At 54.9% G+C, this 15,528-nt stretch overlaps 17 non-coding genes across 17 annotated transcripts; all 17 read left to right on the forward strand.

Annotated features, from left to right (window-relative positions):
* The first annotated feature begins 693 nt into the window (after positions 1-693).
* Positions 694-809, forward strand: LOC138564872 (U5 spliceosomal RNA). The gene has a single exon (XR_011300800.1). It is a non-coding gene; the product is annotated as a U5 spliceosomal RNA (small nuclear RNA).
* Positions 810-1,614: 805 nt separating this feature from the next.
* LOC138564873 (U5 spliceosomal RNA) lies at positions 1,615-1,730 on the forward strand. Its single transcript, XR_011300801.1, has one exon. It is a non-coding gene; the product is annotated as a U5 spliceosomal RNA (small nuclear RNA).
* Positions 1,731-2,500: 770 nt separating this feature from the next.
* LOC138564874 (U5 spliceosomal RNA) lies at positions 2,501-2,616 on the forward strand. Its single transcript, XR_011300802.1, has one exon. It is a non-coding gene; the product is annotated as a U5 spliceosomal RNA (small nuclear RNA).
* Positions 2,617-3,386: 770 nt separating this feature from the next.
* LOC138564877 (U5 spliceosomal RNA) lies at positions 3,387-3,502 on the forward strand. The gene has a single exon (XR_011300804.1). It is a non-coding gene; the product is annotated as a U5 spliceosomal RNA (small nuclear RNA).
* Positions 3,503-4,272: 770 nt separating this feature from the next.
* LOC138564878 (U5 spliceosomal RNA) lies at positions 4,273-4,388 on the forward strand. Its single transcript, XR_011300805.1, has one exon. It is a non-coding gene; the product is annotated as a U5 spliceosomal RNA (small nuclear RNA).
* Positions 4,389-5,158: 770 nt separating this feature from the next.
* On the forward strand, positions 5,159-5,274 carry LOC138564958 (U5 spliceosomal RNA). Its single transcript, XR_011300883.1, has one exon. It is a non-coding gene; the product is annotated as a U5 spliceosomal RNA (small nuclear RNA).
* A 799-nt stretch (positions 5,275-6,073) lies between these two features.
* Positions 6,074-6,189, forward strand: LOC138564879 (U5 spliceosomal RNA). The gene has a single exon (XR_011300806.1). It is a non-coding gene; the product is annotated as a U5 spliceosomal RNA (small nuclear RNA).
* A 770-nt stretch (positions 6,190-6,959) lies between these two features.
* On the forward strand, positions 6,960-7,075 carry LOC138564880 (U5 spliceosomal RNA). Its single transcript, XR_011300807.1, has one exon. It is a non-coding gene; the product is annotated as a U5 spliceosomal RNA (small nuclear RNA).
* An 805-nt stretch (positions 7,076-7,880) lies between these two features.
* Positions 7,881-7,996, forward strand: LOC138564881 (U5 spliceosomal RNA). Its single transcript, XR_011300808.1, has one exon. It is a non-coding gene; the product is annotated as a U5 spliceosomal RNA (small nuclear RNA).
* A 776-nt stretch (positions 7,997-8,772) lies between these two features.
* On the forward strand, positions 8,773-8,888 carry LOC138564882 (U5 spliceosomal RNA). The gene has a single exon (XR_011300809.1). It is a non-coding gene; the product is annotated as a U5 spliceosomal RNA (small nuclear RNA).
* Positions 8,889-9,658: 770 nt separating this feature from the next.
* Positions 9,659-9,774, forward strand: LOC138564883 (U5 spliceosomal RNA). Its single transcript, XR_011300810.1, has one exon. It is a non-coding gene; the product is annotated as a U5 spliceosomal RNA (small nuclear RNA).
* An 805-nt stretch (positions 9,775-10,579) lies between these two features.
* LOC138564884 (U5 spliceosomal RNA) lies at positions 10,580-10,695 on the forward strand. The gene has a single exon (XR_011300811.1). It is a non-coding gene; the product is annotated as a U5 spliceosomal RNA (small nuclear RNA).
* Positions 10,696-11,465: 770 nt separating this feature from the next.
* Positions 11,466-11,581, forward strand: LOC138564885 (U5 spliceosomal RNA). Its single transcript, XR_011300812.1, has one exon. It is a non-coding gene; the product is annotated as a U5 spliceosomal RNA (small nuclear RNA).
* A 776-nt stretch (positions 11,582-12,357) lies between these two features.
* Positions 12,358-12,473, forward strand: LOC138564886 (U5 spliceosomal RNA). Its single transcript, XR_011300813.1, has one exon. It is a non-coding gene; the product is annotated as a U5 spliceosomal RNA (small nuclear RNA).
* A 770-nt stretch (positions 12,474-13,243) lies between these two features.
* Positions 13,244-13,359, forward strand: LOC138564889 (U5 spliceosomal RNA). The gene has a single exon (XR_011300815.1). It is a non-coding gene; the product is annotated as a U5 spliceosomal RNA (small nuclear RNA).
* Positions 13,360-14,135: 776 nt separating this feature from the next.
* Positions 14,136-14,251, forward strand: LOC138564938 (U5 spliceosomal RNA). Its single transcript, XR_011300863.1, has one exon. It is a non-coding gene; the product is annotated as a U5 spliceosomal RNA (small nuclear RNA).
* Positions 14,252-15,056: 805 nt separating this feature from the next.
* Positions 15,057-15,172, forward strand: LOC138564890 (U5 spliceosomal RNA). The gene has a single exon (XR_011300816.1). It is a non-coding gene; the product is annotated as a U5 spliceosomal RNA (small nuclear RNA).
* The last annotated feature ends 356 nt before the right edge of the window (positions 15,173-15,528 follow it).

The following is a 15,528-nucleotide window of genomic DNA, read 5'->3' on the forward strand; positions in this document are numbered from 1 at the left end:
CTGTCAGTCAGCCTTTGCAGGGGTCCTCGCAGCACAGCCAGGCTGATGCCTTGCAGTGGTAGCCAGAGGGGGGAGCCTTTAGCTAATGCTTGCTGCTGTCGCCACCTGCTGGTGAGCCAGCAGAGGCTGGCTCCAAGCTAGCATCCAGGAGGATATGGCCCCAGTGGGCAGGGGTTTGGGCCCGGGCCCCGATCGGCTGACGAACGCCTGACAAACGCCGTCCTTTGCCCGCTGGCAGCCCAGGAGGCCCAGCACCCGTGCAAGACAGGGTGAGGGCGGAAAATGACCCCTGTGTCCTGAGAAAGGAGAGAGCGGGCTACTTTTTCAACATCCTGGGGGAGGAGCCCCATCTCTGGGGCCCAAAAGAAAATCTCACGCCTGCCTCCCAGAAGCCCTAGACCTTATGTAAACGAGGGGAGTCCTCAGGCAAAGGCAGACTCTGCCTGCCTTTTGGCCAATGTCACATGGCCTGCGGTCTGGAGAAATTTGCATACCCACAATCCCCTGCCAGGTTTCATGACTTTGGATGGGATTGCTTGCAAATAAAGTCATTCTGCCACGGGTTCGGAGCCCGATAGCATTCTCCATTCGCTTCATCTCAAAAAGCGTCATCGTGTGCACTGCTTCACTAAGTCACCCTGAGCTAGTGAGGTGTTGCATTTTTTGCGGCCGCAGTCGGGGCCACTAGAGCGCATACTCTGGTTTCTCTTCAAACCGAATAAATCTTTCGCCTTTTACTAAAGATTTCCGTGGAGAGGAACATTAAAGAGTTTCACTCAATTTTTTGAAGCCCTGCCAAGTGCAGGGTTACCTATGCTGGTTAAAAAAAAAAAGAAACAGAGCAAATGAAAGCGCAAAGCCTGCTTTTCAGCTGTTGGCTTGCATCCCCCAGCTGTCAGTCAGCCTTTGCAGGGGTCCTCGCAGCACAGCCAGGCTGATGCCTTGCAGTGGTAGCCAGAGGGGGGAGCCTTTAGCTAATGCTTGCTGCTGTCGCCACCTGCTGGTGAGCCAGCAGAGGCTGGCTCCAAGCTAGCATCCAGGAGGATATGGCCCCAGTGGGCAGGGGTTTGGGCCCGGGCCCCGATCGCCTGACAAACGCCTGACAAACGCCGTCCTTTGCCCGGCGGGCTTTGCCCTGGCGGGCAAAAGAACCTGGCAGCCCAGGAGGCCCAGCACCCGTGCAAGACAGGGTGAGGGCGGAAAATGACCCCTGTGTCCTGAGAAAGGAGAGAGCGGGCTGCTTTTTCAACATCCTGGGGGAGGAGCCCCATCTCTGGGGCCCAAAAGAAAATCTCACGCCTGCCTCCCAGAAGCCCTAGACCTTATGTAAACGAGGGGAGTCCTCAGGCAAAGGCAGACTCTGCCTGCCTTTTGGCCAATGTCACATGGCCTGCGGTCTGGAGAAATTTGCATACCCACAATCCCCTGCCAGGTTTCATGACTTTGGATGGGATTGCTTGCAAATAAAGTCATTCTGCCACGGGTTCGGAGCCCGATAGCATTCTCCATTCGCTTCATCTCAAAAAGCGTCATCGTGTGCACTGCTTCACTAAGTCACCCTGAGCTAGTGAGGTGTTGCATTTTTTGCGGCCGCAGTCGGGGCCACTAGAGCGCATACTCTGGTTTCTCTTCAAACCGAATAAATCTTTCGCCTTTTACTAAAGATTTCCGTGGAGAGGAACATTAAAGAGTTTCACTCAATTTTTTGAAGCCCTGCCAAGTGCAGGGTTACCTATGCTGGTTAAAAAGAAACAGAGCAAATGAAAGCGCAAAGCCTGCTTTTCAGCTGTTGGCTTGCACCCCCCAGCTGTCAGTCAGCCTTTGCAGGGGTCCTCGCAGCACAGCCAGGCTGATGCCTTGCAGTGGTAGCCAGAGGGGGGAGCCTTTAGCTAATGCTTGCTGCTGTCGCCACCTGCTGGTGAGCCAGCAGAGGCTGGCTCCAAGCTAGCATCCAGGAGGATATGGCCCCAGTGGGCAGGGGTTTGGGCCCGGGCCCCGATCGGCTGACGAACGCCTGACAAACGCCGTCCTTTGCCCGCTGGCAGCCCAGGAGGCCCAGCACCCGTGCAAGACAGGGTGAGGGCGGAAAATGACCCCTGTGTCCTGAGAAAGGAGAGAGCGGGCTGCTTCTTCAACATCCTGGGGGAGGAGCCCCATCTCTGGGGCCCAAAAGAAAATCTCACGCCTGCCTCCCAGAAGCCCTAGACCTTATGTAAACGAGGGGAGTCCTCAGGCAAAGGCAGACTCTGCCTGCCTTTTGGCCAATGTCACATGGCCTGCGGTCTGGAGAAATTTGCATACCCACAATCCCCTGCCAGGTTTCATGACTTTGGATGGGATTGCTTGCAAATAAAGTCATTCTGCCACGGGTTCGGAGCCCGATAGCATTCTCCATTCGCTTCATCTCAAAAAGCGTCATCGTGTGCACTGCTTCACTAAGTCACCCTGAGCTAGTGAGGTGTTGCATTTTTTGCGGCCGCAGTCGGGGCCACTAGAGCGCATACTCTGGTTTCTCTTCAAACCGAATAAATCTTTCGCCTTTTACTAAAGATTTCCGTGGAGAGGAACATTAAAGAGTTTCACTCAATTTTTTGAAGCCCTGCCAAGTGCAGGGTTACCTATGCTGGTTAAAAAGAAACAGAGCAAATGAAAGCGCAAAGCCTGCTTTTCAGCTGTTGGCTTGCACCCCCCAGCTGTCAGTCAGCCTTTGCAGGGGTCCTCGCAGCACAGCCAGGCTGATGCCTTGCAGTGGTAGCCAGAGGGGGGAGCCTTTAGCTAATGCTTGCTGCTGTCGCCACCTGCTGGTGAGCCAGCAGAGGCTGGCTCCAAGCTAGCATCCAGGAGGATATGGCCCCAGTGGGCAGGGGTTTGGGCCCGGGCCCCGATCGGCTGACGAACGCCTGACAAACGCCGTCCTTTGCCCGCTGGCAGCCCAGGAGGCCCAGCACCCGTGCAAGACAGGGTGAGGGCGGAAAATGACCCCTGTGTCCTGAGAAAGGAGAGAGCGGGCTGCTTCTTCAACATCCTGGGGGAGGAGCCCCATCTCTGGGGCCCAAAAGAAAATCTCACGCCTGCCTCCCAGAAGCCCTAGACCTTATGTAAACGAGGGGAGTCCTCAGGCAAAGGCAGACTCTGCCTGCCTTTTGGCCAATGTCACATGGCCTGCGGTCTGGAGAAATTTGCATACCCACAATCCCCTGCCAGGTTTCATGACTTTGGATGGGATTGCTTGCAAATAAAGTCATTCTGCCACGGGTTCGGAGCCCGATAGCATTCTCCATTCGCTTCATCTCAAAAAGCGTCATCGTGTGCACTGCTTCACTAAGTCACCCTGAGCTAGTGAGGTGTTGCATTTTTTGCGGCCGCAGTCGGGGCCACTAGAGCGCATACTCTGGTTTCTCTTCAAACCGAATAAATCTTTCGCCTTTTACTAAAGATTTCCGTGGAGAGGAACATTAAAGAGTTTCACTCAATTTTTTGAAGCCCTGCCAAGTGCAGGGTTACCTATGCTGGTTAAAAAGAAACAGAGCAAATGAAAGCGCAAAGCCTGCTTTTCAGCTGTTGGCTTGCACCCCCCAGCTGTCAGTCAGCCTTTGCAGGGGTCCTCGCAGCACAGCCAGGCTGATGCCTTGCAGTGGTAGCCAGAGGGGGGAGCCTTTAGCTAATGCTTGCTGCTGTCGCCACCTGCTGGTGAGCCAGCAGAGGCTGGCTCCAAGCTAGCATCCAGGAGGATATGGCCCCAGTGGGCAGGGGTTTGGGCCCGGGCCCCGATCGGCTGACGAACGCCTGACAAACGCCGTCCTTTGCCCGCTGGCAGCCCAGGAGGCCCAGCACCCGTGCAAGACAGGGTGAGGGCGGAAAATGACCCCTGTGTCCTGAGAAAGGAGAGAGCGGGCTGCTTCTTCAACATCCTGGGGGAGGAGCCCCATCTCTGGGGCCCAAAAGAAAATCTCACGCCTGCCTCCCAGAAGCCCTAGACCTTATGTAAACGAGGGGAGTCCTCAGGCAAAGGCAGACTCTGCCTGCCTTTTGGCCAATGTCACATGGCCTGCGGTCTGGAGAAATTTGCATACCCACAATCCCCTGCCAGGTTTCATGACTTTGGATGGGATTGCTTGCAAATAAAGTCATTCTGCCACGGGTTCGGAGCCCGATAGCATTCTCCATTCGCTTCATCTCAAAAAGCGTCATCGTGTGCACTGCTTCACTAAGTCACCCTGAGCTAGTGAGGTGTTGCATTTTTTGCGGCCGCAGTCGGGGCCACTAGAGCGCATACTCTGGTTTCTCTTCAAACCGAATAAATCTTTCGCCTTTTACTAAAGATTTCCGTGGAGAGGAACATTAAAGAGTTTCACTCAATTTTTTGAAGCCCTGCCAAGTGCAGGGTTACCTATGCTGGTTAAAAAGAAACAGAGCAAATGAAAGCGCAAAGCCTGCTTTTCAGCTGTTGGCTTGCACCCCCCAGCTGTCAGTCAGCCTTTGCAGGGGTCCTCGCAGCACAGCCAGGCTGATGCCTTGCAGTGGTAGCCAGAGGGGGGAGCCTTTAGCTAATGCTTGCTGCTGTCGCCACCTGCTGGTGAGCCAGCAGAGGCTGGCTCCAAGCTAGCATCCAGGAGGATATGGCCCCAGTGGGCAGGGGTTTGGGCCCGGGCCCCGATCGGCTGACGAACGCCTGACAAACGCCGTCCTTTGCCCGCTGGCAGCCCAGGAGGCCCAGCACCCGTGCAAGACAGGGTGAGGGCGGAAAATGACCCCTGTGTCCTGAGAAAGGAGAGAGCGGGCTGCTTCTTCAACATCCTGGGGGAGGAGCCCCATCTCTGGGGCCCAAAAGAAAATCTCACGCCTGCCTCCCAGAAGCCCTAGACCTTATGTAAACGAGGGGAGTCCTCAGGCAAAGGCAGACTCTGCCTGCCTTTTGGCCAATGTCACATGGCCTGCGGTCTGGAGAAATTTGCATACCCACAATCCCCTGCCAGGTTTCATGACTTTGGATGGGATTGCTTGCAAATAAAGTCATTCTGCCACGGGTTCGGAGCCCGATAGCATTCTCCATTCGCTTCATCTCAAAAAGCGTCATCGTGTGCACTGCTTCACTAAGTCACCCTGAGCTAGTGAGGTGTTGCATTTTTTGCGGCCGCAGTCGGGGCCACTAGAGGGCATACTCTGGTTTCTCTTCAAACCAAATAAATCTTTCGCCTTTTACTAAAGATTTCCGTGGAGAGGAACATTAAAGAGTTTCACTCAATTTTTTGAAGCCCTGCCAAGTGCAGGGTTACCTATGCTGGTTAAAAAAAAACAGAGCAAATGAAAGCGCAAAGCCTGCTTTTCAGCTGTTGGCTTGCACCCCCCAGCTGTCAGTCAGCCTTTGCAGGGGTCCTCGCAGCACAGCCAGGCTGATGCCTTGCAGTGGTAGCCAGAGGGGGGAGCCTTTAGCTAATGCTTGCTGCTGTCGCCACCTGCTGGTGAGCCAGCAGAGGCTGGCTCCAAGCTAGCATCCAGGAGGATATGGCCCCAGTGGGCAGGGGTTTGGGCCCGGGCCCCGATCGGCTGACAAACGCCTGACAAACGCCGTCCTTTGCCCGGCGGGCTTTGCCCTGGCGGGCAAAAGAACCTGGCAGCCCAGGAGGCCCAGCACCCGTGCAAGACAGGGTGAGGGCGGAAAATGACCCCTGTGTCCTGAGAAAGGAGAGAGCGGGCTGCTTCTTCAACATCCTGGGGGAGGAGCCCCATCTCTGGGGCCCAAAAGAAAATCTCACGCCTGCCTCCCAGAAGCCCTAGACCTTATGTAAACGAGGGGAGTCCTCAGGCAAAGGCAGACTCTGCCTGCCTTTTGGCCAATGTCACATGGCCTGCGGTCTGGAGAAATTTGCATACCCACAATCCCCTGCCAGGTTTCATGACTTTGGATGGGATTGCTTGCAAATAAAGTCATTCTGCCACGGGTTCGGAGCCCGATAGCATTCTCCATTCGCTTCATCTCAAAAAGCGTCATCGTGTGCACTGCTTCACTAAGTCACCCTGAGCTAGTGAGGTGTTGCATTTTTTGCGGCCGCAGTCGGGGCCACTAGAGCGCATACTCTGGTTTCTCTTCAAACCGAATAAATCTTTCGCCTTTTACTAAAGATTTCCGTGGAGAGGAACATTAAAGAGTTTCACTCAATTTTTTGAAGCCCTGCCAAGTGCAGGGTTACCTATGCTGGTTAAAAAGAAACAGAGCAAATGAAAGCGCAAAGCCTGCTTTTCAGCTGTTGGCTTGCACCCCCCAGCTGTCAGTCAGCCTTTGCAGGGGTCCTCGCAGCACAGCCAGGCTGATGCCTTGCAGTGGTAGCCAGAGGGGGGAGCCTTTAGCTAATGCTTGCTGCTGTCGCCACCTGCTGGTGAGCCAGCAGAGGCTGGCTCCAAGCTAGCATCCAGGAGGATATGGCCCCAGTGGGCAGGGGTTTGGGCCCGGGCCCCGATCGGCTGACGAACGCCTGACAAACGCCGTCCTTTGCCCGCTGGCAGCCCAGGAGGCCCAGCACCCGTGCAAGACAGGGTGAGGGCGGAAAATGACCCCTGTGTCCTGAGAAAGGAGAGAGCGGGCTGCTTCTTCAACATCCTGGGGGAGGAGCCCCATCTCTGGGGCCCAAAAGAAAATCTCACGCCTGCCTCCCAGAAGCCCTAGACCTTATGTAAACGAGGGGAGTCCTCAGGCAAAGGCAGACTCTGCCTGCCTTTTGGCCAATGTCACATGGCCTGCGGTCTGGAGAAATTTGCATACCCACAATCCCCTGCCAGGTTTCATGACTTTGGATGGGATTGCTTGCAAATAAAGTCATTCTGCCACGGGTTCGGAGCCCGATAGCATTCTCCATTCGCTTCATCTCAAAAAGCGTCATCGTGTGCACTGCTTCACTAAGTCACCCTGAGCTAGTGAGGTGTTGCATTTTTTGCGGCCGCAGTCGGGGCCACTAGAGCGCATACTCTGGTTTCTCTTCAAACCGAATAAATCTTTCGCCTTTTACTAAAGATTTCCGTGGAGAGGAACATTAAAGAGTTTCACTCAATTTTTTGAAGCCCTGCCAAGTGCAGGGTTACCTATGCTGGTTAAAAAAAAAAAGAAACAGAGCAAATGAAAGCGCAAAGCCTGCTTTTCAGCTGTTGGCTTGCACCCCCCAGCTGTCAGTCAGCCTTTGCAGGGGTCCTCGCAGCACAGCCAGGCTGATGCCTTGCAGTGGTAGCCAGAGGGGGGAGCCTTTAGCTAATGCTTGCTGCTGTCGCCACCTGCTGGTGAGCCAGCAGAGGCTGGCTCCAAGCTAGCATCCAGGAGGATATGGCCCCAGTGGGCAGGGGTTTGGGCCCGGGCCCCGATCGGCTGACAAACGCCTGACAAACGCCGTCCTTTGCCCGGCGGGCTTTGCCCTGGCGGGCAAAAGAACCTGGCAGCCCAGGAGGCCCAGCACCCGTGCAAGACAGGGTGAGGGCGGAAAATGACCCCTGTGTCCTGAGAAAGGAGAGAGCGGGCTGCTTTTTCAACATCCTGGGGGAGGAGCCCCATCTCTGGGGCCCAAAAGAAAATCTCACGCCTGCCTCCCAGAAGCCCTAGACCTTATGTAAACGAGGGGAGTCCTCAGGCAAAGGCAGACTCTGCCTGCCTTTTGGCCAATGTCACATGGCCTGCGGTCTGGAGAAATTTGCATACCCACAATCCCCTGCCAGGTTTCATGACTTTGGATGGGATTGCTTGCAAATAAAGTCATTCTGCCACGGGTTCGGAGCCCGATAGCATTCTCCATTCGCTTCATCTCAAAAAGCGTCATCGTGTGCACTGCTTCACTAAGTCACCCTGAGCTAGTGAGGTGTTGCATTTTTTGCGGCCGCAGTCGGGGCCACTAGAGCGCATACTCTGGTTTCTCTTCAAACCGAATAAATCTTTCGCCTTTTACTAAAGATTTCCGTGGAGAGGAACATTAAAGAGTTTCACTCAATTTTTTGAAGCCCTGCCAAGTGCAGGGTTACCTATGCTGGTTAAAAAAAAAAAGAAACAGAGCAAATGAAAGCGCAAAGCCTGCTTTTCAGCTGTTGGCTTGCACCCCCCAGCTGTCAGTCAGCCTTTGCAGGGGTCCTCGCAGCACAGCCAGGCTGATGCCTTGCAGTGGTAGCCAGAGGGGGGAGCCTTTAGCTAATGCTTGCTGCTGTTGCCACCTGCTGGTGAGCCAGCAGAGGCTGGCACCAAGCTAGCATCCAGGAGGATATGGCCCCAGTGGGCAGGGGTTTGGGCCCGGGCCCCGATCGGCTGACGAACGCCTGACAAACGCCGTCCTTTGCCCGCTGGCAGCCCAGGAGGCCCAGCACCCGTGCAAGACAGGGTGAGGGCGGAAAATGACCCCTGTGTCCTGAGAAAGGAGAGAGCGGGCTGCTTCTTCAACATCCTGGGGGAGGAGCCCCATCTCTGGGGCCCAAAAGAAAATCTCACGCCTGCCTCCCAGAAGCCCTAGACCTTATGTAAACGAGGGGAGTCCTCAGGCAAAGGCAGACTCTGCCTGCCTTTTGGCCAATGTCACATGGCCTGCGGTCTGGAGAAATTTGCATACCCACAATCCCCTGCCAGGTTTCATGACTTTGGATGGGATTGCTTGCAAATAAAGTCATTCTGCCACGGGTTCGGAGCCCGATAGCATTCTCCATTCGCTTCATCTCAAAAAGCGTCATCGTGTGCACTGCTTCACTAAGTCACCCTGAGCTAGTGAGGTGTTGCATTTTTTGCGGCCGCAGTCGGGGCCACTAGAGCGCATACTCTGGTTTCTCTTCAAACCGAATAAATCTTTCGCCTTTTACTAAAGATTTCCGTGGAGAGGAACATTAAAGAGTTTCACTCAATTTTTTGAAGCCCTGCCAAGTGCAGGGTTACCTATGCTGGTTAAAAAGAAACAGAGCAAATGAAAGCGCAAAGCCTGCTTTTCAGCTGTTGGCTTGCACCCCCCAGCTGTCAGTCAGCCTTTGCAGGGGTCCTCGCAGCACAGCCAGGCTGATGCCTTGCAGTGGTAGCCAGAGGGGGGAGCCTTTAGCTAATGCTTGCTGCTGTCGCCACCTGCTGGTGAGCCAGCAGAGGCTGGCTCCAAGCTAGCATCCAGGAGGATATGGCCCCAGTGGGCAGGGGTTTGGGCCCGGGCCCCGATCGGCTGACGAACGCCTGACAAACGCCGTCCTTTGCCCGCTGGCAGCCCAGGAGGCCCAGCACCCGTGCAAGACAGGGTGAGGGCGGAAAATGACCCCTGTGTCCTGAGAAAGGAGAGAGCGGGCTACTTTTTCAACATCCTGGGGGAGGAGCCCCATCTCTGGGGCCCAAAAGAAAATCTCACGCCTGCCTCCCAGAAGCCCTAGACCTTATGTAAACGAGGGGAGTCCTCAGGCAAAGGCAGACTCTGCCTGCCTTTTGGCCAATGTCACATGGCCTGCGGTCTGGAGAAATTTGCATACCCACAATCCCCTGCCAGGTTTCATGACTTTGGATGGGATTGCTTGCAAATAAAGTCATTCTGCCACGGGTTCGGAGCCCGATAGCATTCTCCATTCGCTTCATCTCAAAAAGCGTCATCGTGTGCACTGCTTCACTAAGTCACCCTGAGCTAGTGAGGTGTTGCATTTTTTGCGGCCGCAGTCGGGGCCACTAGAGCGCATACTCTGGTTTCTCTTCAAACCGAATAAATCTTTCGCCTTTTACTAAAGATTTCCGTGGAGAGGAACATTAAAGAGTTTCACTCAATTTTTTGAAGCCCTGCCAAGTGCAGGGTTACCTATGCTGGTTAAAAAAAAAAAGAAACAGAGCAAATGAAAGCGCAAAGCCTGCTTTTCAGCTGTTGGCTTGCATCCCCCAGCTGTCAGTCAGCCTTTGCAGGGGTCCTCGCAGCACAGCCAGGCTGATGCCTTGCAGTGGTAGCCAGAGGGGGGAGCCTTTAGCTAATGCTTGCTGCTGTCGCCACCTGCTGGTGAGCCAGCAGAGGCTGGCTCCAAGCTAGCATCCAGGAGGATATGGCCCCAGTGGGCAGGGGTTTGGGCCCGGGCCCCGATCGCCTGACAAACGCCTGACAAACGCCGTCCTTTGCCCGGCGGGCTTTGCCCTGGCGGGCAAAAGAACCTGGCAGCCCAGGAGGCCCAGCACCCGTGCAAGACAGGGTGAGGGCGGAAAATGACCCCTGTGTCCTGAGAAAGGAGAGAGCGGGCTGCTTTTTCAACATCCTGGGGGAGGAGCCCCATCTCTGGGGCCCAAAAGAAAATCTCACGCCTGCCTCCCAGAAGCCCTAGACCTTATGTAAACGAGGGGAGTCCTCAGGCAAAGGCAGACTCTGCCTGCCTTTTGGCCAATGTCACATGGCCTGCGGTCTGGAGAAATTTGCATACCCACAATCCCCTGCCAGGTTTCATGACTTTGGATGGGATTGCTTGCAAATAAAGTCATTCTGCCACGGGTTCGGAGCCCGATAGCATTCTCCATTCGCTTCATCTCAAAAAGCGTCATCGTGTGCACTGCTTCACTAAGTCACCCTGAGCTAGTGAGGTGTTGCATTTTTTGCGGCCGCAGTCGGGGCCACTAGAGCGCATACTCTGGTTTCTCTTCAAACCGAATAAATCTTTCGCCTTTTACTAAAGATTTCCGTGGAGAGGAACATTAAAGAGTTTCACTCAATTTTTTGAAGCCCTGCCAAGTGCAGGGTTACCTATGCTGGTTAAAAAGAAACAGAGCAAATGAAAGCGCAAAGCCTGCTTTTCAGCTGTTGGCTTGCACCCCCCAGCTGTCAGTCAGCCTTTGCAGGGGTCCTCGCAGCACAGCCAGGCTGATGCCTTGCAGTGGTAGCCAGAGGGGGGAGCCTTTAGCTAATGCTTGCTGCTGTCGCCACCTGCTGGTGAGCCAGCAGAGGCTGGCTCCAAGCTAGCATCCAGGAGGATATGGCCCCAGTGGGCAGGGGTTTGGGCCCGGGCCCCGATCGGCTGACGAACGCCTGACAAACGCCGTCCTTTGCCCGCTGGCAGCCCAGGAGGCCCAGCACCCGTGCAAGACAGGGTGAGGGCGGAAAATGACCCCTGTGTCCTGAGAAAGGAGAGAGCGGGCTGCTTCTTCAACATCCTGGGGGAGGAGCCCCATCTCTGGGGCCCAAAAGAAAATCTCACGCCTGCCTCCCAGAAGCCCTAGACCTTATGTAAACGAGGGGAGTCCTCAGGCAAAGGCAGACTCTGCCTGCCTTTTGGCCAATGTCACATGGCCTGCGGTCTGGAGAAATTTGCATACCCACAATCCCCTGCCAGGTTTCATGACTTTGGATGGGATTGCTTGCAAATAAAGTCATTCTGCCACGGGTTCGGAGCCCGATAGCATTCTCCATTCGCTTCATCTCAAAAAGCGTCATCGTGTGCACTGCTTCACTAAGTCACCCTGAGCTAGTGAGGTGTTGCATTTTTTGCGGCCGCAGTCGGGGCCACTAGAGCGCATACTCTGGTTTCTCTTCAAACCGAATAAATCTTTCGCCTTTTACTAAAGATTTCCGTGGAGAGGAACATTAAAGAGTTTCACTCAATTTTTTGAAGCCCTGCCAAGTGCAGGGTTACCTATGCTGGTTAAAAAAAAAAAGAAACAGAGCAAATGAAAGCGCAAAGCCTGCTTTTCAGCTGTTGGCTTGCACCCCCCAGCTGTCAGTCAGCCTTTGCAGGGGTCCTCGCAGCACAGCCAGGCTGATGCCTTGCAGTGGTAGCCAGAGGGGGGAGCCTTTAGCTAATGCTTGCTGCTGTTGCCACCTGCTGGTGAGCCAGCAGAGGCTGGCACCAAGCTAGCATCCAGGAGGATATGGCCCCAGTGGGCAGGGGTTTGGGCCCGGGCCCCGATCGGCTGACGAACGCCTGACAAACGCCGTCCTTTGCCCGCTGGCAGCCCAGGAGGCCCAGCACCCGTGCAAGACAGGGTGAGGGCGGAAAATGACCCCTGTGTCCTGAGAAAGGAGAGAGCGGGCTACTTTTTCAACATCCTGGGGGAGGAGCCCCATCTCTGGGGCCCAAAAGAAAATCTCACGCCTGCCTCCCAGAAGCCCTAGACCTTATGTAAACGAGTGGAGTCCTCAGGCAAAGGCAGACTCTGCCTGCCTTTTGGCCAATGTCACATGGCCTGCGGTCTGGAGAAATTTGCATACCCACAATCCCCTGCCAGGTTTCATGACTTTGGATGGGATTGCTTGCAAATAAAGTCATTCTGCCACGGGTTCGGAGCCCGATAGCATTCTCCATTCGCTTCATCTCAAAAAGCGTCATCGTGTGCACTGCTTCACTAAGTCACCCTGAGCTAGTGAGGTGTTGCATTTTTTGCGGCCGCAGTCGGGGCCACTAGAGCGCATACTCTGGTTTCTCTTCAAACCGAATAAATCTTTCGCCTTTTACTAAAGATTTCCGTGGAGAGGAACATTAAAGAGTTTCACTCAATTTTTTGAAGCCCTGCCAAGTGCAGGGTTACCTATGCTGGTTAAAAAGAAACAGAGCAAATGAAAGCGCAAAGCCTGCTTTTCAGCTGTTGGCTTGCACCCCCCAGCTGTCAGTCAGCCTTTGCAGGGGTCCTCGCAGCACAGCCAGGCTGATGCCTTGCAGTGGTAGCCAGAGGGGAGAGCCTTTAGCTAATGCTTGCTGCTGTCGCCACCTGCTGGTGAGCCAGCAGAGGCTGGCTCCAAGCTAGCATCCAGGAGGATATGGCCCCAGTGGGCAGGGGTTTGGGCCCGGGCCCCGATCGGCTGACGAACGCCTGACAAACGCCGTCCTTTGCCCGCTGGCAGCCCAGGAGGCCCAGCACCCGTGCAAGACAGGGTGAGGGCGGAAAATGACCCCTGTGTCCTGAGAAAGGAGAGAGCGGGCTGCTTCTTCAACATCCTGGGGGAGGAGCCCCATCTCTGGGGCCCAAAAGAAAATCTCACGCCTGCCTCCCAGAAGCCCTAGACCTTATGTAAACGAGGGGAGTCCTCAGGCAAAGGCAGACTCTGCCTGCCTTTTGGCCAATGTCACATGGCCTGCGGTCTGGAGAAATTTGCATACCCACAATCCCCTGCCAGGTTTCATGACTTTGGATGGGATTGCTTGCAAATAAAGTCATTCTGCCACGGGTTCGGAGCCCGATAGCATTCTCCATTCGCTTCATCTCAAAAAGCATCATCGTGTGCACTGCTTCACTAAGTCACCCTGAGCTAGTGAGGTGTTGCATTTTTTGCGGCCGCAGTCGGGGCCACTAGAGCGCATACTCTGGTTTCTCTTCAAACCGAATAAATCTTTCGCCTTTTACTAAAGATTTCCGTGGAGAGGAACATTAAAGAGTTTCACTCAATTTTTTGAAGCCCTGCCAAGTGCAGGGTTACCTATGCTGGTTAAAAAAAAAAAGAAACAGAGCAAATGAAAGCGCAAAGCCTGCTTTTCAGCTGTTGGCTTGCACCCCCCAGCTGTCAGTCAGCCTTTGCAGGGGTCCTCGCAGCACAGCCAGGCTGATGCCTTGCAGTGGTAGCCAGAGGGGGGAGCCTTTAGCTAATGCTTGCTGCTGTCGCCACCTGCTGGTGAGCCAGCAGAGGCTGGCTCCAAGCTAGCATCCAGGAGGATATGGCCCCAGTGGGCAGGGGTTTGGGCCCGGGCCCCGATCGGCTGACGAATGCCTGACAAACGCCGTCCTTTGCCCGCTGGCAGCCCAGGAGGCCCAGCACCCGTGCAAGACAGGGTGAGGGCGGAAAATGACCCCTGTGTCCTGAGAAAGGAGAGAGCGGGCTGCTTCTTCAACATCCTGGGGGAGGAGCCCCATCTCTGGGGCCCAAAAGAAAATCTCACGCCTGCCTCCCAGAAGCCCTAGACCTTATGTAAACGAGGGGAGTCCTCAGGCAAAGGCAGACTCTGCCTGCCTTTTGGCCAATGTCACATGGCCTGCGGTCTGGAGAAATTTGCATACCCACAATCCCCTGCCAGGTTTCATGACTTTGGATGGGATTGCTTGCAAATAAAGTCATTCTGCCACGGGTTCGGAGCCCGATAGCATTCTCCATTCGCTTCATCTCAAAAAGCGTCATCGTGTGCACTGCTTCACTAAGTCACCCTGAGCTAGTGAGGTGTTGCATTTTTTGCGGCCGCAGTCGGGGCCACTAGAGCGCATACTCTGGTTTCTCTTCAAACCGAATAAATCTTTCGCCTTTTACTAAAGATTTCCGTGGAGAGGAACATTAAAGAGTTTCACTCAATTTTTCGAAGCCCTGCCAAGTGCAGGGTTACCTATGCTGGTTAAAAAAAAAAAGAAACAGAGCAAATGAAAGCGCAAAGCCTGCTTTTCAGCTGTTGGCTTGCACCCCCCAGCTGTCAGTCAGCCTTTGCAGGGGTCCTCGCAGCACAGCCAGGCTGATGCCTTGCAGTGGTAGCCAGAGGGGGGAGCCTTTAGCTAATGCTTGCTGCTGTCGCCACCTGCTGGTGAGCCAGCAGAGGCTGGCTCCAAGCTAGCATCCAGGAGGATATGGCCCCAGTGGGCAGGGGTTTGGGCCCGGGCCCCGATCGGCTGACGAACGCCTGACAAACGCCGTCCTTTGCCCGGCGGGCTTTGCCCTGGCGGGCAAAAGAACCTGGCAGCCCAGGAGGCCCAGCACCCGTGCAAGACAGGGTGAGGGCGGAAAATGACCCCTGTGTCCTGAGAAAGGAGAGAGCGGGCTACTTTTTCAACATCCTGGGGGAGGAGCCCCATCTCTGGGGCCCAAAAGAAAATCTCACGCCTGCCTCCCAGAAGCCCTAGACCTTATGTAAACGAGTGGAGTCCTCAGGCAAAGGCAGACTCTGCCTGCCTTTTGGCCAATGTCACATGGCCTGCGGTCTGGAGAAATTTGCATACCCACAATCCCCTGCCAGGTTTCATGACTTTGGATGGGATTGCTTGCAAATAAAGTCATTCTGCCACGGGTTCGGAGCCCGATAGCATTCTCCATTCGCTTCATCTCAAAAAGCGTCATCGTGTGCACTGCTTCACTAAGTCACCCTGAGCTAGTGAGGTGTTGCATTTTTTGCGGCCGCAGTCGGGGCCACTAGAGCGCATACTCTGGTTTCTCTTCAAACCGAATAAATCTTTCGCCTTTTACTAAAGATTTCCGTGGAGAGGAACATTAAAGAGTTTCACTCAATTTTTTGAAGCCCTGCCAAGTGCAGGGTTACCTATGCTGGTTAAAAAGAAACAGAGCAAATGAAAGCGCAAAGCCTGCTTTTCAGCTGTTGGCTTGCACCCCCCAGCTGTCAGTCAGCCTTTGCAGGGGTCCTCGCAGCACAGCCAGGCTGATGCCTTGCAGTGGTAGCCAGAGGGGAGAGCCTTTAGCTAATGCTTGCTGCTGTCGCCACCTGCTGGTGAGCCAGCAGAGGCTGGCTCCAAGCTAGCATCCAGGAGGATATGGCCCCAGTGGGCAGGGGTTTGGGCCCGGGCCCCGATCGGCTGACGAACGCCTGACAAACGCCGTCCTTTGCCCGCTGGCAGCCCAGGAGGCCCAGCACCCGTGCAAGACAGGGTGAGGGCGG

This window comes from Ambystoma mexicanum, chromosome 1q (assembly GCF_040938575.1).
Source record: "Ambystoma mexicanum isolate Mex_15411 chromosome 1q, UKY_AmexF1_1, whole genome shotgun sequence".
Taxonomy (NCBI): domain Eukaryota; kingdom Metazoa; phylum Chordata; class Amphibia; order Caudata; family Ambystomatidae; genus Ambystoma; species Ambystoma mexicanum.